This window comes from Canis aureus, chromosome 17, assembly GCF_053574225.1.
Source record: "Canis aureus isolate CA01 chromosome 17, VMU_Caureus_v.1.0, whole genome shotgun sequence".
NCBI lineage: Eukaryota > Metazoa > Chordata > Mammalia > Carnivora > Canidae > Canis > Canis aureus.
This window is the reverse complement of record NC_135627.1, coordinates 38,424,452-38,450,225: the sequence shown is the minus strand read 5'-3', so window position 1 is coordinate 38,450,225 and position 25,774 is coordinate 38,424,452. Positions and strand designations below refer to the sequence as shown.

At 37.3% G+C, this 25,774-nt stretch overlaps 1 long non-coding RNA gene across 2 annotated transcripts in view; it reads right to left on the bottom strand.

Annotated features, from left to right (window-relative positions):
• LOC144287532 (uncharacterized) overlaps positions 1-12,139 on the bottom strand; it is a 150,673-nt gene extending 138,534 nt beyond the window's left edge. For both annotated transcript variants that reach the window (XR_013355318.1, XR_013355317.1), the window contains exons 1-2: positions 11,720-12,139; positions 10,462-10,757 (exon numbers count right to left, since the gene is read on the bottom strand). This is a non-coding gene — a long non-coding RNA (uncharacterized LOC144287532). The remainder of the gene's footprint in view (positions 1-10,461; positions 10,758-11,719) is intronic.
• Between the last annotated feature and the right edge of the window lie 13,635 nt (positions 12,140-25,774).

Here is a 25,774-nt window from a genome sequence, read left to right as displayed (position 1 = left end):
CAACATTTCTCTCTACTTGTTATCAATGGATTTTGTTTTCCAATGCAACAAATTAATCCAACTGTCCCTCAATTCCTAAGTAAGAGGAATTCTTTCTCACTCACTAATTGACCTTGGCTAACACATCATCCTAGAGGGTATTTTACATGTGAATATACTAGAGTCCTCTTCTACTCTAAGTTTCTTTTTTTTTAATCTTATTTAAGTTCAATTATTTAACAAAGAACCTATCATTAGTTTCAGATATAGAGTTCAGTTAATCATCAGTTCCATATAACACCCACTACTCATTATATAATGTGCCTTCCTCAATGCCTATCACCCAGTTTCCTGATCCTCCACCCACTTTCCTTCCAGCAACCCTTATTTTGTTTCCTATAGAGTCTCATATTCATGTTTCAATGATGTCTCCATTTTCTAACATTATTAATCCTACCTTCATTTATTTCTGGTTCAAATGAATTTCATTTCTCTTTTCACAGTTAAATATTAATTGTATTTAAACAGAATTTATCAGACTTCCTGCAATTTTGTAACTGAATGAGTTCTGTTTGGCCATAAAATTTTTCAAATTTCTGCAAGGTCCAGGCTTTATTATTGAATGTCAGACATGACATTTGCTTATATACTAACATAAGAGACCTACATGTGACTTTCTCTCAGAGTCATTTGTTTATATTCCAGGATAAAGACTCTCTCCATCCCTCCCTAGATGTGTGTTTAACTTAGAGAATAAAGTCTTTTTGTTTCTCTCTGGTTAAAGAATGGTAGTTCGGACAGCTGCTCTATTTAACCTCTATGTCTCTTAACTTCATCTTTTGTGGTGCAAGCATTACTATCAATCCAAGGACATCCGCCTACATCATGTTACCCACTGGAGAATTGCAGCAAGAGGAACCAGTAATGCTAAGATGATCTATGAATAAATAAAATAAGTCTTTTATGATCGAGAGATCATAAGAGTAAATGTAGACATGGAAAATTTTAATGAGGAACGCTTAAATTATGATGATTATTTTCTCCTATCAACTCATTAAGAAGTCAATAGACTTATAGAGACTTATATGCTTTTTTACTACTCTTATACTTGGTGACACTTTTTAAAAGACTCTAACTTCATATAAAACTAAGATATATTTTTATTATGAGATAAATATAATATACCAAGACTGGATCTTTAAAAACTCCTAACCCTTCATTTTTGTTCAAAGTTTTAACTCTGCCTAGCATGTGTTCTGTGCTATGTGTTATGTTGAACATAAAAACAAATAACATCTCCTTCTTGAACAATTTCTTATAAGACTCTACAATGATGAATCTTTCTGGCTACTTTAATATTTATATATACTTTTATTCAATCTTCTACTTCTCTTGTATTATCTTCTTAAAGGTATAATTTGTTTTTCAACAACATTCCCTTTCATTCACCTTTCTTTATCATGTTAATGATGATTATATTTATATATATTTATGGATAAATAATATTTTGTCATTTAAAATTCAACTACCATTTATATATGAATGAATGGATGATCCCATTCCTCCTAAACATCCTCGAAGCCACACGTCTTAAAACTTTTCATACAGTTCAAAGCATGTTTTAAGTCTATGCTATAGATCATCCTTGCTACAAATATAAGCCTCAGTTAAATACTGAATTATAAAGGCTTCCCCCTCTCTTAGATGATAGAATATAGGAAAATGGAGAAGTCTCTGGTAAACAATAGCAGAATAGCAGAGAATGATTTCTGGTCAAGATAGCTTTTCACATGTTGGCATATCTCTGCTATTAACACCTCATGATTTTTATAGTTCCTCATTCTGTAGCAAAGGACTGGTTGTCTTTGTGACAAGGTATAATTGGAAGCAAAATGGTGGACTGATTTTCAACATTAGTCCATCAAATAGCCTTGTGGATCATCCTCTTTGGTTATAGACACAATGCCCATATGGGGGATCATACAGCCTGTGAATCCTACATAAGCTAGTACAATCTGAAGGCCCAAGTATTTAAGAAGGCACACAGGGTTTTTACAGAATGGATGTGTGCTTTTTTTAGTAGTACAAGCTTCTCAATAGCATAACTGGTTTTGAGTTTATCTGCTTCTTGCCTATTAATTATGGGGAATAACATTGACTAGACATTGGTTTTAAGCATCTAAATTCTGCCTATCTTACTCAACTTAATGGAGTCTATTTAGAGTATAAATGGAACTACCGGCTCCCTGGATGCCTATATTATTATTCCTGAATCTGCCAGCCATCTCTTAATCTTTTGTATGGTACTACTTAATTTTAATATCCTGTTAATGCTGCTGCTACAAAGATATTTCTTAAAACTAATTAATTGAGAGAATCATAAGCTGTTGGATTTTCAAACATTTTAAGACTGTAAATTATAGTGTTCTCAATTATCTTAGTTTTCAGACCTCAGGCAGACATTGTCATTTTAAGAAGAAATGTATTCCCTTTCATGGTTGCTTGCTTTGCACACTAGTTATTTCTCACATAAACTTGTTTCTTTTGGGGAGCTTTGCTAAAACTACAAAGAAGCAAACAGCAAATACTAATATTCTGAATATTTTATTTTATTATTCCCCATGTTAAAGAACTTGGTGGCTTCAAATTTGCTTCTGATAATATGAGTCAAATTTACCAAATCTTTTATCTTAGATCAACAAGAATCATCAGTTTTCTACCTCCAATAGTGTAACTACCAAGACAACACCATTTAAAAAAATCTGTATGTATATCTGTGCATATCTGTTTTAGGTTTTGTCACACACAGCTCTTCATTTCTAGGTTATTTGGGTTATTATACTTGGCGGCATGGAACCAATTCCCTAGATACAGAATCTTAAGCAAGATAAAGGCTGACATAAAATTCCAACTGTGGTCATTTCAGGTTTGGTAGGGCAATATTCAGTCATTAAAGATCCATAATGCTTTATAGCTTTTTACTAATTCATCTACCAGGATATGGCAGTCTCTACACATCAGGATGGAGTTGTAGCCATCACATCCACATTCAAAGCAGCATAACGAAAGAAAGGGCAGGGGAGTAGAGTCTTCAGTTACTATTAAAAGAAATATGCCAGAAAAGGCTACTTCTGTTCATACCCCATGGCCAGACTTCAGGCACATAGCCACACTTAGCCATAGGAGAGATTAGGAAATTCTGTCTTAACCCTGAGTGGTCATTTACCCAGGTAAAAGTATATTGCTGAGAAAAGGGAGAGAATGCATATTAGGGGACCATTAATAGTCCCAGCTAAACCCAGAGAAAAGATAATTCCAATCTCATATGAATGAACACACTCATTTTTTTCTTTTGGACTACTATAAATGTTTATAACTAAAACTCAATATGGACACTTTTAAGAAAATGAAACACAAACCAATCTAATCAAATAATCAAATACAATGCAAAAAATGCTAAATAAAATACTAATACACACACATAATGTATTTTAGTAATTCATATTGAAGATGGTTCAACAATTTAAAAAAGGAAATTCCTTAAAAGAGAAATTTAATAGAGGAAAGGAGAAAAATGTATGATTATCTTAATAGATGAGAAAAACATTAAATACAATTTAAAGGATATTTAATCAACCTCTAAATAGTATAGGTCAACTTTATATCAAGAAGTCAAAATTTTAGGTACTATACATGGTAAAATAAAAGAAAATCTTCCTTCTGTCTTGGAGCTTAAATTCTAGGGGGAAAAAAAAATCTCTCAGGATACAAAGGATAAAAGAGAATTGCTTCACCTGCCAGATTATCAAAAACATCAAAAACAGTAAGAGGTTAATCTCCAAAATGTAAGGAACTCCTACAGCCCAGTAGCACAAAAAATTTAATAAGCTGACTTAAAAAAATAAGCTAAGGATTTAGATAGACATTTTTCCAAAGAAGACATATAAATGGCCAAAAGATATATTAAAAAGTACTCAATATCACTAATCCCTAGGGAAATGAAAATCAAAACCACAATGAGATATCACCTTAAATTTGTCAAGATGCCTAAAAACAACAACAAAAGACCCTAAGTGTTAGCTAGAATGTGGAGAAACTGGAAACCTCAAATGCTACTGGTGGGAATGTAAAATGGTGCAGCCACTATGAAAAATAGTATGGGGATTCCTTTAAAGATTAAAAATGGAACTATCATATGTTCCAGCAATCCCACTTCTGATTATTTACCCAAAAGAATTGAAATCTAGATCTCCAAGATATATTTGTGTACCTATGTTCACTGAATATAGTGAACTATATTCACAATAGTCAAGATGCGGAAACAACCTGACTGCTCATCAACAGATGAATGGATAAAAAAAAAAAAAAAATGTGCTATGTATACATACATACAATAGAATAGTTTTCAGCCCTAAAAAATAAATTCTGTAATATATGATATCATTGAGAACATTAAAATAAGCCAGTCTACATAACAACAAACATTGCATGATTTCATTGATATAAGCTTATTAAAATAGTCAAATCCATAAAAGAGTGAGATGGCGGTTTCCAGGGAATGAGGTCAAGAGGAAATGGAGAATTAACAATGGACATAAAATTTCAGTTTAAGCAAGATAAATTAACCCTAGAGATCTGCTGAACAACATTGTACCTATTGTTGACTATAGTGTACACTTAAACTATTAATGGGATAGGTCTTAAGTAAAGTGTTCTTACCAGAATAAAATAAGTTTTTAAAAAGTAGATTAGTTATAATACTTAATAATGACACTTTATAAGCTTTCACATCAGAATAGTGAAAAGTTATGCATGGTTTCTATCCCTGATATTTTACACATTATTAAAGGAGTCCTGATGAGTAAAATGAGAAAAGAAGATGACTTTGAGGGAGAACTTTTAGGAAGGTAAAGATTAAAGATTCTTTTCCTTTTATGAAATTGAGACAGAACAATTGTGTGGGACGACTAAAACAACATGACTGTCCCAAATATTTTCCAATGCAATCTACTACAAAGTATGAACCATGAATGTACCAAAGAGAGTCCTTTCAAATTCGCGGAGAAAGACTGGAGTATTTAAAATATGATAGTGGTACAATCAAGTATTTTTATGGAAAAAAATAGATATATGCCCTATACAAATGGAAACTAACAGCCTTAAATATAAAGATCAATTCTTTGAAACTGGTAAGAAATATAGAAGACTACTTTATGTCCCAAATAAAAGTATAGAGGAAAACACAACTTATTGAGATAAGAATGGATTAAACATAATACTTTTAACATTTTTTTTTACAAAAATGTCACAAGGAAAGTAAAATTATAGACCTTGAAATGGAACAATTTTGCCACATATTAATACAATCAAAAAATAAAAGAAAAAAAAACAAAGATATTAATGAATAAAGGAAATGAATAGAAGATTCACCTAAGAGGAAGTTTTTCTTTTTTTTTAAGATTTTATTTATTTATTCACGAGAGACACACAGAGAGAGAGAGAGAGACAGAGACACAGGCAGAGGGAGAAGCAGGCTCAATGCAGGGAGCCCAACGTGGGACTCAATCCCAGGTCTCCAGGGTCAGGCCCTGGGCTGAAGGCAGCGCTAAACCGCTGAGCCACCCGGGCTGCCCTAAAAGAAAGTTTTATATGAAAAGATGCTTACCTTCATTCAAGAATAGGTTAAAGGCGAATAAAAACCTTGAGAAATCATTTTACATACTTCAAGTATTTAGCTCTCTTTAAAATGTGCAAAAAATCTAAGTATTTGAGATATGCCTAGTGGAATTCAGAATTTGTACACATTATTTGGAGAAGAAACTGGAGGTTCATAACACTGAAAGAAGATGAACCACTATATCTACTTAAATAAAGACCCTAGAGAAACTTTCATTCACCTGCCCAAACCAATGTATGCAAATGTGATCACTGGAGCATTGTTTATTGAAACAAAAGTTGCAAATAATTTAGTACAATAGGAAAATGGACTAAAAAGTATATATTTTGCAGTAAATCTATACAGAATTTAAGTAATATACAAAGTATATCAATAGATAAATTCCAAAAACATCGTGTTGAATGCAACAACAATCCAAGTACACTTGGAATGATAAGTATTCTGCAAAATACAATTTTTTTTAAAGAATTATCTATGTGACACAGAGTGCGAGCATGAGGAAGAACAGAGGGAGAGAGAGAATCTCCAGCTGACTCCCCATTGAGCACAGACATGGACACGTGGCTCTATCCAGAGATCATGATCTAGGCTGAAATCAAGAGTCAGATGCTTAACCCAATGAGCCACTCAGGCACCCCAGTTCAATTTCTTGAAAAAAAAAAAATCTGACATAGAAGTAGTATGAAGACACGCAAGGAAATGTTAATTATCAAATTTACTTTAGAGATTAGATGAAGAAAGAAAAAGAAGAAGGGTAATGTTTGACTGCTTCTATTATATTGTAGTATAAAAAATATACTGGATACCATGGATATTTTTCCTCTTTTGAAGATTACTTTAATGAAGATGATTTCAGCAGAAAACAATAATTACAGTTTTAAGATAGCCAATTAGTTACTATGCATTTGCTGTGATGTAAAGGTCTCTAAAAGCAATAAACACTTGCTTCCAGTTAATTTTAAAGACTTTGGTTCATTGTTACAATTTAATTTCTAAAGTAATTTCCATTCTAATTAAAACCTTTAGTACCTGCACTGAAGGATCCTATCAAAAGCAACTTAATTTTTTATGAATTTGGAAAATAAGTCTAGCCTTTTGAAGATCTGAAGTAATAAAATGTGATAACTGGAAGCACTGGATTACATTGATACGAATAGTTTTCTCATAAGCTACTTCCTCATTTTACCCTTTCCTCTCAAGTAAAATTAATTATCAAGAATCTATTAAACATTATGTGAATTTGTAAGAATAAATATTTGGAAACAAGCCCTCATGATCTTTCCTTATTTTCCAAGTAATTGTTAACCCTTTTTCAAAGGAGATACTTATGACTAGCTGTAAATTCCCATATTAAAAAGATATTAAAAGATTTGTATCTAATAGGCATTCATCAAATTGTTATGAGCAAAAAAGTGATGTACACATTGTGCTGGAACTTGAGACTAATAACAGGTGAAATTTGTAACCCCTGCCTTCAGATGATCCAATAAAATTAATTTATGTGACTGATGTTGATAATAATATTAACAAAGGTTAGGAGGAATTGCCAAAGAAACACTTAAAAACTTCCACTCTTATGACTCCCTGCTGTTCCCTCTCCTCCCACCTCACAGGCATATTCAGAGGATTGCAATTTTAACCCTGAGAAGTTATACTCTGGAGGTGACAGTGAACAAGAAATGAACCAGCTTTTCTGGAACTAAGGCTAAGTTTTAAATCTTTTTAATTTGTGGTTTAATTTGTACATTAGATTGATTCAGTATTGCTAGAATTCTAAAATGCCTATCAGAGAGCAAAGATACATCTGCTTTGGAGAGAGATAGTATGGTCTTAAGTCCTCGAGTATACCTAGATTCATTGATTTTTAACATGACTGTTTACTATCTTCAAGGATATAAATGACTAGTTTGAGATTTTCTTCAGTAAACTGGAATCTATGCTACACAACCAAATGCACATTCTAGAACTGAGAAATACTTTGAAATAAAAATCTCAATAGATGTGTGTTTAATAGCAGACACAAGGGGGGAAAAGAACTAGTTTACTTTACTAGTAAGAACTAGTAAACGGGAAATTAGGTCAATAAGTGCACTGAATTATAGAGAAACAAAAAGATGAAAAATAAGTAAAGAGAATGAGATGCTGGTTTTAAGAGGGAAAAGGTTTAATGTGTATAGGTGAAATTCCAGAAGAAAAAATTTTTTTTTTGTTTCTAGCATTGCTTATAACTTAATGTCCGTTTTAAATAAACTATGTTTAATTACTAAAAACAACTGTTTTAACTGATATTTTCTTTACCTTGAGTTGCTTTATATTCTTAATGTTCCCCTCAAACCTCATTTTCTTTGTAAAGAACAAAGGAAAGATCAGTCTGTTCTGCTGAATGTGCTGGGTGAAGCCATGATTATTTACTATTCTTTGGCTTAGCTCAGTGGTAGGCACTGACATGCTAATTGTGTCCATTTTACAGAATCTCCCTTAAAGCCTTCTCTAAAAAAGGCAGGGATATTTCTGTGTTTATGCACATTCAAATCTTGAGTCCTCAACAAGTATTAGCTGTTTCGTATCATTTTCATTCTCTCTTATCTCAAATATGATTGAATATGTTTCTTCATTCAGCTTAAATTTTGATTCCTGTGGCTCTCGGGTTTAAACTTGTAGATAGAGTGGGAAAGCCTATAGGGTTTTTGTTATTTTGATTAGTTGATTGGTTGCTTTTTTTTTTTTTTCTGGTTTTTGTTCTCAGTCTTTCTCTTTGATTATAACTTTTTGTATCCATAGCAAATCTTCTGGGGTTCTAACTAAATATGGCTACTGAGAGTCTTCCTTCATTTTGTCCTATAGCATTCTTCTCTATCTGATCTAGTCTCATGGACAGAAACTCTACAATGTCAATGTAATCAAGGAACAAAACAAGTTATAGTTCTCTAAAATCAAAACTTCATTCACTTAAAAACCACTTCTCGAGTTTCCAGATGTTATAAATCAAACTCTTGAAATTTATATGAAAATGCAAAAAAGAGGGCAGCCCCAGGGGCTCAGCGGTTTAGTGCCGCTTTCAGCCCGGGGCGTGATCCTGGAGACCTGGGATGGAGTCCCACGTCGGGTTCCCTGCATGGAGCCTGCTTTTCCTTCTGCCTGTGTCTCTGCCTCTCTCTCTCTCTCTCATGAATAAACAAATAAAATCTTTTAAAAAATGCAAAAAAGACAAATTGCCTCCAAGCCAATTACTATCAACTACAGCAAATAAATAAGTAAATAAATAATTATAGTATAATAAAGGGTTTTCTTTGGATTAGATGTTGGACAGGACACTATAGAAACATATATGAAAGTCACCTTTCATCTTTAATCCTAAAAACACAAGAGAACTATTGTGTATGTTGGTGTTTCTTGTGCTTCCAGGAAATATTAGAACAAATGAAAGCTTGTCAACAAAACACCTCCCTCCCATCCTCTACCCTTTTCCCTTCCAGAACACCTAAAGGGCTAAAATTATCTTTCACGCTTGCTACATCTAAGATGATTTAATCACTATAATCCTAGAAATAGAAATCTTTGTTATGAGCTTTGATGTCCAACTCCTAGACAGAGTCTACAGTCACTATCTTTTACATAGGCATCTTGTCCTGGTAGTGGCATTTAATTTGGAACATTTTCATTGCAGGAGCAAATTGGCAGACAACCAAGAAAAATGACAATTTCTATGAAATAAAATGTACGGATTGTGGGGAGGTGAAGGAGGAGTACTGCAGATGGGGGTAATGGGACTTATTATATGAAGTTCCTGCTCCTAATCAGCTCTATAATGGATCTGAGGCAGTGAAGGTTTCCAGGGGCCAGTAGCCTGCTCCTAATGAATCTTTGACTGGCTGAAAACCTGACCTTCATTTTAATAAAGTGTATAAATACCAACTTTATCCCTTTCTTGGGAATTTCACCAAGTTCTTTTAACTAGAGAAAGCTTCAAATATTAAATGAAGTAGCCTGGGGAAAGATTAGAGATTATTATTAACATTTGGTCTTAACGAGGTAGCTATTGTGTCACCATTTAAGGGTGAAGCATGCTTTTTTGTTATTGCTGACTGATGGGCCTAGGATTCTGAAATCATTCTGTAACTTTATAACTCATAGTCTGAAAATCCAACCAATCTTTAAATATTTACACACACATATTCATACATAGTTGTAAGAGCTTATCAGCATGAACTACGTATTTGAATATTTAGTAAAGGGACAGTTTAATTATATTACTTTTCAAGATAAATAGGTAGCCTATAAATGACTCCAGCATGCCAAGAGTTGTGAAAAGCCTCATATTTTACCTTACTTGCAAACTAATATGTTAGTCTACCACATTTTCATGGATGCCACCTGAAGACATGAAACTCCTGGTCTGAGGCCAAGGACTTTATTATTCATGGCATAGAAAGCAACATAAGCATGGACATATTCACATCAGTTGACTTTGCCCCCAACTCCTGGTTGGTCAGTGAGGATGGGCACAGTTGGATGCCAGTAAATAAAATGGACTGTGTTACAGGAAAGGAACACTGAACTTAGGGATCCCTGGGTGGCTCAGCGATTTGGCCCCTGCCTTGGCCCAGGGCATGATCCTGGAGTTCCGGGATGGAGTCCCGCGTCAGGCTTCCTGCATGGAGCCTGCTTCTCCCTCTGCCTGTGTCTCTGCCTCTCTCTCTGTGTGTGTCTCTCATGAATAAATAAATGGAATCTTAAAAAAAAAAAAAAAAGGAATACTGAACTTAGGAAAACTGGCTCTCTTAATGGATATTAAGTATGCTTACCCTCTTCTCCAAAGGAGGATGTCATCTTCATCATACTGGAAGGTAAGCATACTTGTCTTTTCCTCTGAAAGGAGACACTGTATCTTCCAAGGTTGTGCACTGTGCAAACATCTTTAAGAAGATGAACTGGGGGACAGCCGGGTGGCTCAGCAGTTTAGCGCTGCCTTCCACCTGTGGCCTGATCCTGGAGACCCGGGATCGAGTCCCACGTTGGGCTCCCTGCATGGAGCCTGCTTCTCCTTCTGTCTGTGTCTCTGCCTCTCTCTCTCTCTGTGTCTCTCATGAATAAATAAAATCTTAAAAAGAAAATTTAAAAAAAAGAAGATGAACTGGAAAAAAATGAGGTGGATTGAAAAGAAATTTTTTAAAGAAGGCAAATTAATGTCTTGCTTACAAGAAATAACTAAACATGAAACATGAGTGACATACTGTCTCATGCCACTTGGTCAATGATTCTGATTAATCTATCCTACGGAGACTGTGACCATATCTGTTTAAATTGTGTCATACAACATTTAATTAAGGCTACTGTCAACAGGTCTCCAAGTTGCAGGATGAAGCCAATTTAAGTACAAAACTTAACCATCCCGTAATGTCCTCAACAAAATAAACTGAACAAATCTCATAAAGCACCAAGTCTACCTTAAAAAGCTATGTGACTTTCTCATTAAATTTCTGTACCTACTTTCCCACCTTTCCCAAAGTACTAATCCACATTGAGAAGGTTGTTTTAGCAACTGCATGGACTCTGTCATGGTTTTAACCTAAAAGGTTAAGTTTAGGGCAGCCCGGGTGGCTCAGGGGTTTAGCGCCGCCTTCAGCCCAGGGCTTGATCCTGGACCCTGGATCAAGTCCCACGTCGGGCTCCCTGCATTGAGCCTGCCTCTCTCTCTGCCTGTGTCTCGGTCTCTCATGAATGAATGAATGAATAATAATAAAAAAAAAAATGTTAAAAAATAAAGGTTAAGTTTAGGGCAATTCCTTCATCCATAATAATCCTGTATAAGAAGTTGAAGCTAAAAAAAAAAAAAAAAAAAAAGGAAGTTGAAGCTGACTTTAATACTTCTGGTGCTCAAGTACTTCTGTTGAAAATTTCACCTAAATGGAAAAAGTCCATCAAACTTTTAAAATTGGATGACTTTTATTATAGGAATAACTCCCTGTAAGATGCACATGAATAATAGATTTGTTTTTCTTTCCAGGAAGATTGTCTAAGTAGCCAAAGAGGGCCTCATTTTGGAAAGATCTTTCCGGTTACCTGAGGGTTTGATGATCCACGACGGGGTTTATCTAAATATTTCTCTGCAAACTCAAGTTAAGAAGCAAGTCATCATGTTTCCATCAAGGAAAAAATGAACACTTGGTCTCGTATACAAAAAGGATAGTCCCGGCCTTGCACCCGGTCACCCTGAAAAGAAAGCTGTGTTTTCAATAGTTAGGGTCTCTCCAGTGTGACCTCTATCAGTTGAGGTCACGAGTTGACAGGGCCTCCGGTGTGACTTCCAGAAGGAGAGTTCATTTCAAATATCTGAGTTGAGCCATCGATTTTGAAGCGCTGGCCCTGACGGCAGAGGCGGCGGCATGAGCCCTGGGCCTCGGAGAAGGCTCAGAGAAAGGCAGCATCAGGCTCCCGGAGCTGCAGCGACAGCTACGCTTCCCAGAAGAGGCCTGATCTCGCGGGATCTCCAGCGATCTATGGGAACCGCAAGTGGTCCTGGGAAGAGAAACGTGCTCCCTCGCGCCGGGCGAGGCTGCGCCCAACGCCTCTTCTTTGATTGCAGGTCTCGGAGAGGCGTTTGGCTCACACCGTCCTGGGTCAGAGTCACGAGGCTGCTGCGCCTCGCCCTGGGGCTCACCTAGGTGTGGGCAACCCGCCAGTGGCCCCAAAACTGCGCGCACTGCGGGGGGGGGCGGTCAAAGGTCCGCAAGAGAGCAAAGAAGACCGGCACAGGCTGCCAACCTACAGCCTCCCGGGTCCCGCCCGGCCTCAGGGTCGGCCCCTGCCTCCTGCCGAGTGGAATCCATCCACCCCGGGGGCCTCTCCTGTCACGACTGTGCGAATCCGTGTGGAGATGGCAGCTGGGGTGTTGACATGTTTTGTGTGGTAAGTACAGGGGCTGGGAACCCTCCCTTGCTGTTTCTGACACGTTTCAGTCAGGTTAAGGTGAATCACCTTAGACACCTCGCTGAGTGCAAATCCTGATCGGCGAGACCGGTCAGGGAGACTTGCTCCAAAGGGCTTTCCTTCTTTAAGGACGGTTTTGTGGTGAACTTTATATTTATTTATTTATTTATTTATTTATTTATTTATTTATTTATTTATTTTTATTATTTTTATTTTATTTTTATTTTTATTTCTTTTTGTGGTGTACTTTAAAGAGATAGATCATTAGTGTTCTTTCCATCCTTTTGTGGTGAACTTTATTTTTATTTATTTATTTATTTTTATTATTTTTATTTTATTTTAATTTTTTTGTGGTGCACTTTAAAGAGATAGATCATTAGTGTTCTTTCCATCCTTTTGTGGTGAACTTTATTTTTATTTATTTTTATTATTTTTATTTAATTTTTATTTATTTTTTATTTATTTATTTTTTGTGGTACACTTTAAAGAGATAGATCATTAGTGTTCTTTCCATCCCTCAGACTTCTCTGGGTCTGAAACACCCCACTGAAGTGAGTCTTCTCCCCTTTTGCCATAAAAAATCAGTGTGTATCATTCCGGTAAGTATGACCTCACCCCATTCTTCAGTGATGCCCTACTCACATGAAGATTTTTCATCTGCTATAGTCAGTCAAGGACAGGGAAAGTTTAAAAATTTTTTTTTTTACAGAGTTCTAATATGATCTTACTCTGGCCCATTATAGACGGATTTGGCAAACCCTGTACTTAACTATTAATTATCATCCATGTGATCCAGGACTCTTTCAATTGAACAAAATGATCTAGATGGCCAAATCAAGAATTACATTTGAATGCTTTGGGCCTTCTTTAGGCCGGGCTGACGCCTAACAGGGTGTTGTAGCTAAGGGGAGGAAGCATCATGTCCCGGAATGACCAGGGGAAATCCTGAATTTTCAAAATAAATTTATATAATTTCCCACCCCTTTTGTTCCCATTATTAACCAGGAATCAATGGAAGTGGGCATTCCAATCCTAGGGATAGATGCGTACAGGGACAAAACTTCCTTACTATAAACATGAGGAAAGTTTTGTCCTGGGAGAAAATAATAAGATTGTGAAATTAAAACAATCATTTTGCTATTTGCTTGCTTTAATCAGATAACGCAGTAGGTCTTAAATAAACTTGACTTTTTACCTTTTTGTTTTGTGTTTGCTTCAATGAGAAAGAAATTTTCAAACATTGGTTTTAAAAATCAAACATTATATACCATGGAAAATTATAACATCTACCCTAGAGAGGCTGTTTGCGAACATCGAACTTGGTTCTAGCTGTGTCTTAGAAAATTCTATTTGCTTCACTATACTTGTTTCCCTGTTTGCAGAATATAGGGAGTGGAAAAGCTGGTCATTAACAGATCTTAATATTTTAATAATAGATAAATAGGTCCTAGAGAGTTTTAACTGAGCTTGCATTCACTTCCCTGTAACAAAAGTAAGTAATTAAGTAATTTATAAGTAAAATCATTATAATTGAATGATTTTATCTACTTAAATTATTTGGCTAGAAATCTTGAAATATCTTTATTCTTTTGTACCCTTCATATTTCCTAGTTCCCACCCTTAATGGTGACACAGTATCATGGTATCTTTTCTTCCAACTCTATTGAGGTGTAAATGACATGTAACATTCTGTAAGTTGAAGGTATACAATGTGGTGACTTGATATACAGAAATATTCTAAATATTCTAAAGTAATTACGATAATAAAGTTAATGTATTATCTCACATAATTACTTTTTTTGGGGGGTATGAGAACATTTAAGATGTACTTTCCTAACAATTTTCAGGTATATAATACAATATTATTTCTTTAGTCACCATTAGCTGTACATTAGCTACTCAGAACTAATTCATCTTGCAACTGGAAGTTTGTACCCATTGACCAACACCTCTCCATTTCTTTGATCCCAGGACCCTGGTAACCATCATTCTGCTGTTACTCTGAGTTCATCTTTTAGATTTCACATATAAGTGAGATTGTACAATATTTGTCTTTGTCTGATTTATGTCACTTAGCATAATGCCCTTATGGTCCATCTGTGTTCCCATGTATGGCAGAATTTTCTACTTTTCTTCTTAAGATTTTATTTATTTAGCTAGTTGACACAAAGATAGCTCCCATGGGTGGGGAAAGGATCAGAGGGAGAGAGTGGGATAAGCAGACACCACACTGAGTGCAGAGCCTGACATGGAGCTCAATCCCACAATCCTGAGATCACAACCTGAGCAGAAATCAAGAGATGGATGCTTAACTGAGCCACCCAGACACCCCAGAATTTTCTACTTTTTAATGGCTGAATAATATGCCATTGTTTATATATATTGCACTTTTTTCTCCATTGATTCGTTGTTGGACATTTAGTTTATTTCCATGTCTTAGCTGTTGTGAACAATGCTGCAGTAAACATGGGGGGTGCAGATATTTCAAGAGTGATTTTGTTGCCTTCAGCTATATACCCAGAAGTGGAATTGCTGAATTATATGGTAGCTCTATATTTTTAAAATGTACTTCCATACTGGTTTTCATAGTGAACAGATTTATATTCCCACTAACAGTGCACAAGGGTTCCCTTTTCTCCTTATCCTTGCCAACTTTTATTATCTTGTCTGCTTGATGAGAGCTATTCTGACAAGTATGAAGTGATACGTTATTTTTTTATTTGCATTTCCTTGATGATCATTGATGTTGAGCATCTTTTTATGTACCTGATGATCATTTGTATATATGCTTTGCAGATTTTTTGCTTATTTTTTTAATCCAGTTATTTGTGGGGTTTTGCTATTGAGTTGTAGGAGTTCCTTACAGATTTTGGATATTAACTCCTTATCAAATATATGGTTTGCAAATACCTTCTCTTACTACATAGGCTGCCTTTTAATTTTGTTGATTTTTTCTTTTGCCTCACAGAAGCTTTTCATTTTGATGTGATCCCACTTCTTTATTTTTTATTTTGTTGCTTGTGCTGTTGGTGTCACATTGAAAATAATCATTGCCAAGTTCAATGTCAAATACTTTTTCCCTATATTTTCTTCTAAGAGTTTTACAGTTTTAGCTCTTACACTTAAGTCTTTAATCTATTTTGAGTTAATTTTTGAAGGGGTATAAGTTAGGAGTCCAGTTTCATTCTTTTCATATAGCTGTTCAGCTTTCCCAATACCATTTATTGAAGAAACTACCCTTTATGCATTGAGTATACTTGATTCCCTTGTTAAATGTTAGTTGATATTTTTGATGAATTAGTTTATAATATAAGCCTATCCTTCAAATGAAGCGGTTAGGAAACAAATGGGAAAGATAGAGAAAATATGACAAAGAAAATATTAAAAGTGAATTTTCTTTATTTCCTATGAGTGCAAAGCATCTCTCTTCTCAATTGTACCCCTATTTTTCTAGAAACTCAGACATGGTACTGATACAAGTCTCTCAGTGTTTCACTTACCTCCAGTGGTTTTCCTTAGCTCTACTCAAGTCTTTATACATTTTCCCTTTATTAAAGTATCTTTAATTACCTAGTGAATTATCATCTGTTTTCTCCCAGCCCTCTGATTGATGTAGGTAGATTGACATAATTATCACCATTTAACAGTAGAGGATCCAAGCATATAGAACTATATGACTAGCCTAATATTCCATGGTTAATGAGTCATGAAATGAGGGTTAGAACTAAAATCTCATTCTAATGGCCTTCCTTTTAACCATGGTGGCTTTTATCTTCAATTCTCTTGGCCTCAGTTTGCTTATCTAAACTTTTGAATGGGAAGTTATTGAAGTAAATACTACAAATGATGCTTTCTCTTCTAAAATTCAATGATTTAATAATACTAATCAGTGTAATATTTTGCACTATGGAGCTATAAGAGGATCCTGACATTCTCTATATCCTAGCAGTATCTAAGTACATCATTGAACATTAGACTTTTACCATAATTATTGTTTTTGAATTCCCTCATGGCTAAAAAACATATTCCTATAAGGTTGACTTCACTGTTTAATTTGAAGGCAACATTTATGACTTAGTGAATTTTAATTTCTACCTCCTTATTCTGGCCCTCCTTCCTATTCCATGGCAATTTATTAAAACAGTTCAGGTTAATGTTAAGCTAGTAATATCTTAAAGAAAATTTGTTAAATCTAAATTTCAGTAGCAGGGGCACCTGGGTGGCTTGGGCGGTTAAGTGTCTGCCTTCAGCTCAGGTCATGATCCCAGGGTCCTGGGGTGAAGTCTGATGTCAGGCTCCCTGCTCAGCGAGGGGCCTGCTTCTTTCTCTCCACATTGCTTGTACTCTCTCCTGCTATCATTCTCTTGTCAAGTAAGTAAATCTTTAAAAAATAATAAAATTCATTAGCAGATACTTTGTGAATTCAGTGGTGCTATTCTTTCTGAATGTTTTATAGATACAAAACAGTTATCACTTGTTTGGTATATATAATTTCTAGTTTTTCTTTCACTTTAGTTTCAATCATGATTCAATCAGTTTTGAAACCCAACTTTTGGTTAAGGAAATGCCAGGACATCTATTGGCAAAACAAGAGAACGGAAGTGATTTCTGGGGTAAGATTGGTCTCAGAATTGTACTTTGGACTTGACTTATGTGTGAAGAAATGGAATTTTTTCATCTCTGAAAATGCTGAAGTATAGAACAAATATTCCCTCCCTGCAACTTAAGAAACATCTTTCATTAAAAACAAATACTGAGGGGAGGAGCAAGATGGCGGAAGAGTAGGGTCTCCAAATCACCTGTCTCCACCAAACTACCTAGAAAACCTTCAAATTATCCTGAAAATCTATGAATTCGGCCTGAGATTTAAAGAGAGACCAGCTGGAATGCTACAGGGAGAAGAGTTCACGCTTCTATCAAGGTAGGAAGACGGGGAAAAAGAAGTAAAGGAACAAAGGCCTCCAAGGGGGAGGGGCCCCGCGAGGAGCCGGGCTGAGGCCGGGGCGAGTGTCCCCAGGACAGGAGAGCCCCGTCCCGGAGGAGCAGGAGCTGCACCGACCTTCCCGGGCGGAAAGGGGCTCGCAGGGAGGTGGAGCAGGACCCAGGAGTGCGGGGATGCCCTCGGGCTCCCCGGGACAGTAACAGCAACTGCGCGCCCAGGAGAGTGCGCCGAGCTCCCTAAGGGCTGCAGCGCACGGCGGGACCCGGAGCAGCTGGAGGGGCTCGGGCGGCGGCTCCGCGGAGGGGGCTGCGCGGCCCCGGGAGCAGCTCGGAGGGGCTCGGGCAGAGGAAGAGGCTCCGTGCCGAGGGGGCTGCGCGGTTCCAGGAGCAGCTCGGAGGGGCTCGGGCGGCAGCTCCGCGGAGGGGGCTGCGCGGCCCGGGAGCGCGAATCCACCAGCGCAGGCTCCGGAGCACAGGGCGCCGGGACACAGCCCAGGATCCCGCCTCCCCCGGGACAGGCAGAGGCCGGGAGGGCCCAGGACAGCGAGGACGCTCCTGCCCCAGCTGAGCAGATCAGCGGCCCCGCCCGGAGCCTCCAGGCCCTGCAGACGGAGTTCCTGCCGGAGCTGACTCCAGGTTTCCAGAGCTGCCCCGCCACTGGGGCTGTTCCTCCTGCGGCCTCACGGGGTAAACAACCCCCACCGAGCCCTGCACCAGGCAGGGGCACAGCAGCTCCCCCAACTGCTAACACCTGAAAATCAGCACAACAGGCCCCTCCCCCAGAAGACCAGCCAGACTGACAACTTCCAGGAGAAGCCAAGAGACTTAAAGAACACAGAATCAGAAGATACTCCCCGGTGGTTCTTTTTTTGTTTGATTGTTTTTGTTTTTGTTTTTGTTTTTGTTTTATTTTGCTTTTTGATTTGTATCCTTCCCCCACCCCCTTTTTTTCTCCTTTCTTTTTCTTTCTCTTTTTCTTCTTTTTTTTTCCGTTTTTTTTTTCTCTTTTTCTTCCCTTTTTTTTTTCTTCTCTTTCTCTTTTCTTTCCTTCTTTCTCTCCTCTCTTTTTCTCTTTTTCCCAATACAATTTGCTTTTGGCCACTCTGCACTGAGCAAAATGACTAGAAGGAAAACCTCACCTCAAAAGAAAGAATCAGAAACAGTCCTCTCTCCCACAGAGTTACAAAATCTGGATTACAATTCAATGTCAGAAAGCCAATTCAGAAGCACTATTATACAGCTACTGGTGGCTCTAGAAAAAAGTATAAAGGACTCTAGAGACTTCATGACTGCAGAATTTAGAGCTAATCAGGCAGAAATTAAAAATCAATTGAATGAGATGCAATCCAAACTAGAAGTCCTAACGACGAGGGTTAACGAGGTGGAAGAACGAGTGAGTGACATAGAAGACAAGTTGATAGCAAAGAGGGAAACTGAGGAAAAAAGAGACAAACAATTAAAAGACCATGAAGATAGATTAAGGGAAATAAACGACAGCCTGAGGAAGAAAAACCTACGTTTAATTGGGGTTCCTGAGGGCGCCGAAAGGGACAGAGGGCCAGAATATGTATTTGAACAAATTCTAGCTGAAAACTTTCCTAATCTGGGAAGGGAAACAGGCATTCAGATCCAGGAAATAGAGAGATCCCCCCCTAAAATCAATAAAAACCGTTCAACACCTCGACATTTAATTGTGAAGCTTGCAAATTCCAAAGATAAGGAGAAGATCCTTAAAGCAGCAAGAGACAAGAAATCCCTGACTTTTATGGGGAGGAGTATTAGGGTAACAGCAGACCTCTCCACAGAGACCTGGCAGGCCAGAAAAGGCTGGCAGGATATATTCAGGGTCCTAAATGAGAAGAACATGCAACCAAGAATACTTTATCCAGCAAGGCTCTCATTCAAAATGGAAGGAGAGATAAAGAGCTTCCAAGACAGGCAGCAACTAAAAGAATATGTGACCTCCAAACCAGCTCTGCAAGAAATTTTAAGGGGGACTCTTAAAATTCCCCTTTAAGAAGAAGTTCAGTGGAATAGTCCACAAAAACAAAGACTGAATAGATATCATGATGACACTAAACTCATATCTCTCAATAGTAACTCTGAATGTGAACGGGCTTAATGACCCCATCAAAAGGCGCAGGGTTTCAGACTGGATAAAAAAGCAGGACCCATCTATTTGCTGTCTACAAGAGACTCATTTTAGACAGAAGGACACCTACAGCCTGAAAATAAAAGGTTGGAGAACCATTTACCATTCGAATGGTCCTCAAAAGAAAGCAGGGGTAGCCATCCTTATATCAGATAAACTAAAATTTACCCCAAAGACTGTAGTGAGAGATGAAGAGGGACACTATATCATACTTAAAGGATCTATTCAACAAGAGGACTTAACAATCCTCAATATATATGCTCCGAATGTGGGAGCTGCCAAATATATAAATCAATTATTAACCAAAGTGAAGAAATACTTAGATAATAATACACTTATACTTGGTGACTTCAATCTAGCTCTTTCTATACTCGATAGGTCTTCTAAGCAAAACATCTCCAAAGAAACGAGAGCTTTAAATGATACACTGGACCAGATGGATTTCACAGATATCTACAGAACTTTACATCCAAACTCAACTGAATACACATTCTTCTCAAGCGCACATGGAACTTTCTCCAGAATAGACCACATATTGGGTCACAAATCGGGTCTGAACCGATACCAAAAGATTGGGATTGTCCCCTGCATATTCTCAGACCATAATGCCTTGAAATTAGAACTAAATCACAACAAGAAGTTTGGAAGGACCTCAAACACGTGGAGGTTAAGGACCATCCTGCTAAAAGATAAAAGGGTCAACCAGGAAATTAAGGAAGAATTAAAAAGATTCATGGAAACTAATGAGAATGAAGATACAACCATTCAAAATCTTTGGGATGCAGCAAAAGCAGTCCTAAGGGGGAAATACATCGCAATACAAGCATCCATTCAAAAACAGGAAAGAACTCAAATACAAAAGCTCACCTTACACATAAAGGAGCTAGAGAAAAAACAGCAAATAGATCCTACACCCAAGAGAAGAAGGGAGTTAATAAAGATTCGAGCAGAACTCAACGAAATCGAGACCAGAAGAACTGTGGAACAGATCAACAAAACCAGGAGTTGGTTCTTTGAAAGAATTAACAAGATAGATAAACCATTAGCCAGCCTTATTAAAAAGAAGAGAGAGAAGACTCAAATTAATAAAATCATGAATGAGAAAGGAGAGATCACTACCAACACCAAGGAAATACAAACGATTTTAAAAACATATTATGAACAGCTATACGCCAATAAATTAGGCAATCTGGAAGAAATGGACGCATTCCTGGAAAGCCACAAACTACCAAAACTGGAACAGGAAGAAATAGAAAACCTGAACAGACCAATAACCAGGGAAGAAATTGAAGCAGTCATCAAAAACCTCCCAAGACACAAGAGTCCAGGGCCAGATGGCTTCCCAGGGGAATTTTATCAAACGTTTAAAGAAGAAACCATACCTATTCTCCTAAAGCTGTTTGGAAAGATAGAAAGAGATGGAGTACTTCCAAATTCGTTCTATGAAGCCAGCATCACCTTAATTCCAAAGCCAGACAAAGACCCCGCCAAAAAGGAGAATTACAGACCAATATCCCTGATGAACATGGATGAAAAAATTCTCAACAAGATACTGGCCAATAGGATCCAACAGTACATTAAGAAAATTATTCACCATGACCAAGTAGGATTTATCCCTGGGACACAAGGCTGGTTCAACACCCGTAAAACAACCAATGTGATTCATCATATCAGCAAGAGAAAAACCAAGAACCATATGATCCTCTCATTGGATGCAGAGAAAGCATTTGACAAAATACAGCATCCATTCCTGATCAAAACTCTTCAGAGTGTAGGGATAGAGGGAACATTCCTCGACATCTTAAAAGCCATCTATGAAAAGCCCACAGCAAATATCATTCTCAATGGGGAAGCACTAGGAGCCTTTCCCCTAAGATCAGGAACAAGACAGGGATGTCCACTCTCACCACTGCTGTTCAACATAGTACTGGAAGTCCTAGCCTCAGCAATCAGACAACAAAAAGACATTAAAGGCATTCAAATTGGCAAAGAAGAAGTCAAACTCTCCCTCTTCGCCGATGACATGATACTCTACATAGAAAACCCAAAAGTCTCCACCCCAAGATTGCTAGAACTCATACAGCAATTCGGTAGCGTGGCAGGATACAAAATCAATGCCCAGAAGTCAGTGGCATTTCTATACACTAACAATGAGACTGAAGAAAGAGAAATTAAGGAGTCAATCCCATTTACAATTGCACCCAAAAGCATAAGATACCTAGGAATAAACCTCACCAAAGATGTAAAGGATCTATACCCTCAAAACTATAGAACACTTCTGAAAGAAATTGAGGAAGACACAAAGAGATGGAAAAATATTCCATGCTCATGGATTGGCAGAATTAATATTGTGAAAATGTCAATGTTACCCAGGGCAATATACACGTTTAATGCAATCCCTATCAAAATACCATGGACTTTCTTCAGAGAGTTAGAACAAATTATTTTAAGATTTGTGTGGAATCAGAAAAGACCCCGAATAGCCAGGGGAATTTTAAAAAAGAAAACCATATCTGGGGGCATCACAATGCCAGATTTCAGGTTGTACTACAAAGCTGTGGTCATCAAGACAGTGTGGTACTGGCACAAAAACAGACACATAGATCAATGGAACAGAATAGAGAATCCAGAAGTGGACCCTGAACTTTATGGGCAACTAATATTCGATAAAGGAGGAAAGACTATCCATTGGAAGAAAGACAGTCTCTTCAATAAATGGTGCTGGGAAAATTGGACATCCACATGCAGAAGAATGAAACTAGACCACTCTCTTTCACCATACACAAAGATAAACTCAAAATGGATGAAAGATCTAAATGTGAGACAAGATTCCATCAAAATCCTAGAGAAGAACACAGGCAACACCCTTTTTGAACTCGGCCATAGTAACTTCTTGCAAGATACATCCACGAAGGCAAAAGAAACAAAAGCAAAAATGAACTATTGGGACTTCATCAGGATAAGAAGCTTTTGCACAGCAAAGGATACAGTCAACAAAACTCAAAGACAACCTACAGAATGGGAGAAGATATTTGCAAATGACATATCAGATAAAGGGCTAGTTTCCAAGATCTATAAAGAACTTCTTAAACTCAACACCAAAGAAACAAACAATCCAATCATGAAATGGGCAAAAGACATGAACAGAAATCTCACAGAGGAAGACATAGACATGGCCAACATGCATATGAGAAAATGCTCTGCATCACTTGCCATCAGGGAAATACAAATGAAAACTACAATGAGATACCACCTCACACCAGTGAGAATGGGGAAAATTAACAAGGCAGGAAACAACAAATGTTGGAGAGGATGCGGAGAAAAGGGAACCCTCTTACACTGTTGGTGGGACGGTGAACTGGTGCAGCCACTCTGGAAAACTGTGTGGAGGTTCCTCAAAGAGTTAAAAATAGACCTGCCCTACGACCCAGCAATTGCACTGTTGGGGATTTACCCCAAAGATACAAATGCAATGAAACGCCGGGACACCTGCACCCCTATGTTTCTAGCAGCAATGGCCACGATAGCCAAACTGTGGAAGGAGCCTCGGTGTCCAACGAAAGATGAATGGATAAAGAAGATGTGGTTTATGTATACAATGGAATATTACTCAGCTATTAGAAATGACAAATACCCACCATTTGCTTCAACGTGGATGGAACTGGAGGGTATTATGCTGAGTGAAGTAAGTCAGTCGGAGAAGGACAAACATTATATGTTCTCATTCATTTGGGGAATATAAATAATAGTGGAAGGGAGAAGAAATGTGTGGGAAATATCAGAAAGGGAGACAGAACGTAAAGACTGCTAACTCTGGGAAACGAACTAGGGGTGGTAGAAGGGGAGGAGGGCGGGGGGTGGGAGTGAATGGGTGACGGGCACTGGGTGTTATTCTGTATGTTAGTAAATTGAACACCAATAAAAAAAAAAAAAGAAAAAAAAAAAAACACTAAAAATAGAAGCTTTGATAAAAATAAATTGAAATAGAAATTATTAAAACAAATGTGTCAACTTTAATTGGAGGCTTGGCCAACATTAATTGTAAACTTTTTAATATAAAATTTAAGGTTTTAAAAAATTATTATTTGGGCTCAATCTACCATGACAATTGAAATTTCTAATATTCATGTATCTTATATTCAGAGAACTCAAATTCAAATTCCTTTAAGGTCAGCAAATAATGTAATAAATGAACTATCCAATGTTTGTTTCATAATGGGGATTCAAGAGCATATTAAAGATAAATAGAAATACTTTTCACCTCCCTATATATTATCTATTTTTATTTTTTTTAAGATTTTATTTATTTATTCATGAGAGACACACAGAGAGAGAGAGAGAGAGGCAGAGACACAGGCAGAGGTAGAAGCAGGCTCCATGCAGGAAGTCTGATGTCTGATGTGGGACTCGATCCTGGGACTCCAGGATCACACCCTGGGCCGAAGGCAGGCGCTAAACTGCTGAGCCACCCAGGGATCCCATATTTTTCCATATTAATGTTTTCATATGTTGACACACAATATACCTCAAATTCCTTTTCAGTGTTTGAAAAAGGAAAACAAAAAGAGATCATGAAAGGTTGATGATAAATGATGACTCCAAGCTTCATTGTCTGGGTGACAAAGGGAATATTAGAGACTTTAGTACAAATAAGAATAATGCTTCACATAAAAAATGCATGTGCTCCCGGGATCCAGACAATTATTGTTATGAGGTAATAGAGGTCTAATGTTATATGATCTTCCAAAATTTTTAGAATCTACAGTGATACTTAGGATAAAGTAATAAAACAGACAAAACCCCATGCCCTCATAGAGCTCACAGTCTACTGGGGAAAGTACCAACAATGTACATAGTAAATGAATGAGTTATATAATACTTTAAAATATGGAAACTGCTATAGAGAAAGAATAAGGCACAGTAAAGGAGATTGGAAATAATAGGTAGAATTGCAATTTTAAGTAGTCAGTGTAATTATAATTTGAAGGAGTTGAAGAAACAGTGCCTGTATTTGGGGTCAAGAACTGTAGGCAGAAGAAGATACTAGTGTAAAAGATGATATGTTGAAGGCAGGGCAAAGGAAGCTGGAGTAACTATAGTAAAGTAAAAGAAATGGGCAGTGAGGTTAGAAAGGTTAGGTTATGGTGTGGGTAGTTCTTGTAAATTCCTATGCAGAATTGTAAGAAATGTGATTTGTTTCTGAATGAAATAGAGATCCATTGAATAGTGTAATTTTTTTTTTTCTCATGTGGAATCTCAAGCTTTTTAAGGTTGAGGACAATTTTCTTCTCTTAACACCGTGAAGGTCAATCTGAACATGGTTGTGTGCAACGGAATTCACGTGGCTAGCAGCCAGTTTGTGACTTCTGCTACGAAAATGTTTACTGAGGGCAGCCCCGGTGGCTCAGCGGTTTAGCGCTGCCTTCAACCCAGGGCCTGATCCTGGAGACCCAGGATCGAGTCCCATGTTGGGCTCCCTGCATGGAGCTTGCTTCTCCCTCTGCCTGTGTCTCAGCCTCTCTCTCTCTCTCTATGTCTCTCATGCATAAATAAATAAAATCTTAAAAAAAAAAAGAAAATGTTTACTGCATCATCCTTTTATAATTATATTTCACATCTAAAATATTCTTTGTCTTACATTTAAAATATTTTCTCCCAACATTTTAAACTGAATTGTTATATAACCTATTTCTATTTATCAGTTAATTCAGAGAATTCCCCACTCTTACCTACTATGACATCAGATTTTTCCTCCTTGCCATTTTGTGTCCTGGGGCCAAACTTTGCTTTTCTGTGTGACTTTGACTCCTAATTAGATTCCTAACAACTGTCTTTTCACCCTGCTTGCTTGCACTTGATGTTGTGTGGAACATGTTCATTGATATCTGTTACCCCTGCTAGCATGAGCATCTTTTCTTGACACCTATTGGCCTTCTGATTTCTTCCATTATAAATATTGATTCTTCAATCAACCTTTCACTCACGTGAAAGGTTTGCCACTTTCATGTGAAAGGAAGGAAATTAATCCAGATTCATTGCAAATCTCCACTGACCACGTATGGACTTATTAAATATTTTAAACATAGGGTGAATAT